Genomic DNA, 1,702 nt, shown 5'->3' on the forward strand with positions numbered 1-1,702 from the left:
AGTACTCCAACCATATCCCCACAACCTTCCTCAACCTAAGTATCAGGTCCACTCTTTCCTTCTATCCCTTTAGTACCCTAACCATGGTACTAAAAACTTTATTAACTGAAGTATGGATTAATAATCTCTTTATGTCCAACCCTTCTAAGTATGTTCCCACTCTCTGCCCCTATTGCACTACAACCCTCCTTAACTAAGGTCTCTAATAAACTAAGGTCACTTCTGATTTAATTATGTATAGAACCACTAAGTACTCTAATTTCTGGGGCATCCTGAAGGTCTCTCTTAAGAACTTTAGAACTGATTATAAGGAATGGGAGACACCGGTACAGGACCATTCAGGATAGGGTGCCCTCATCAGAGAAAGTACTGAGCTGTATGAATAAGAGAGAATTAAAGTAGCTCAAAGGAAACATGAAATACATACATTTAAAGCCATCACCCCAGTTGTTCATCTGGACTATTTGTGCCCAACTTGTGGTAGAGCATTCTGAGCTCATATTAGTCTGATCAGTCACAGGCAGACGCATGGTAATTTGTCTCAAGCATAGTGATAACATTTTGGTCTTCTTCAAAAATGAAGGACAAGGAAGGAGTGGCAGCCACTCATGGGTGAGGAGATGGGAAGGCAGAGGCTCAGAAAAGGGGAGGTTTCTTTTGCCAACATTCAACACATCACACCTGGAACATGGGGAATATATTTGCTAACTTCTTCAAGGGGTTCTTTGGCAAAAAGGAAATGTGAATTCTAATGGTTGGTCTGGATGCTGCAGGAAAAACAACTATTTTATATAAACTGAAGCTGGGTGAAATAGTAACTACTATTCCCATTATAGGTTTCAATGTAGAAACAAAACATTAGCTTCATGGTATGGGATGTCGGTGATCAGGACAAGATCCGACCACTATGGTGCCATTATTTCCAGAACACACAAGGACTGATTTTTGTGGTTGACAGTAATGTCAGAGAAGGAGTGAATGAAGCCTGAGAAGAACTGATGAGAATGTTGGAAGAGTATGAGCTTCGAGATGCTGTCTTATTAGTGTTTTCTAACAAACAGGATCTTCCCAATGCCATGAATGCAGCTGAAATCATAAACTTGGAATGCATTCTCTTCATCACAGAAACTGGTATAACCAAGCCACCTGTGCCACTAGTGGGGATGGGTTCGATGAAGGATTGAACTGGTTGTCCAATCAGCTCTGAAACCAGAAATGAAACAAAAAAACTTCCTCCTCCCTCTTTCCCTCTCTCCCCCTTATTTCCTCCTATTTGTTGTTTGCTTTACTTTCATGTGGTAAACTGTGCAACTTTGTGGTACTGAGTGCTAGAAGCTGTTTTTTCCTACCCCTTGTCACAGTATGTATTGCACCATTCTATAAATGTGGCAAAAACAGGCCTGAAGAAGGTTTCTTATTTAATGTAAATGTTTTTTGTTTCCAATGGGGCAGTTTCTGGCACTCCTATGCAATATTACTCAGGTTTTTTTTTTTTAATTGTAAAAAAATCAACTCACTATTTAGTACTGGGAAGGGATTTTAAGCACATTGACACTTGGGTTGCTGGGGGTTAACATGCAAGCAGCAAAGTTGAATGCTACTCCTACTGGCTTGTGAGACCTGTGTTAAGATCCATTTTGGTGGTTGGTTTTTAACCTGAACTCTGTATTTTTTTAAATAGTAAAAAAATAAAAAAAGACAA

The 1,702-nt window shown here is 39.6% G+C and overlaps 1 pseudogene; it reads left to right on the plus strand.

The window, feature by feature from the left end:
- Nucleotides 1-688: 688 nt before the first annotated feature.
- Nucleotides 689-1,207, plus strand: LOC141510998 (ADP-ribosylation factor 1 pseudogene; annotated as a pseudogene).
- Nucleotides 1,208-1,702: the final 495 nt, after the last annotated feature.

The sequence above is a fragment of the Macrotis lagotis genome, chromosome 2 (genome assembly GCF_037893015.1).
Source record: "Macrotis lagotis isolate mMagLag1 chromosome 2, bilby.v1.9.chrom.fasta, whole genome shotgun sequence".
Taxonomy (NCBI): Eukaryota; Metazoa; Chordata; class Mammalia; order Peramelemorphia; family Peramelidae; genus Macrotis; species Macrotis lagotis.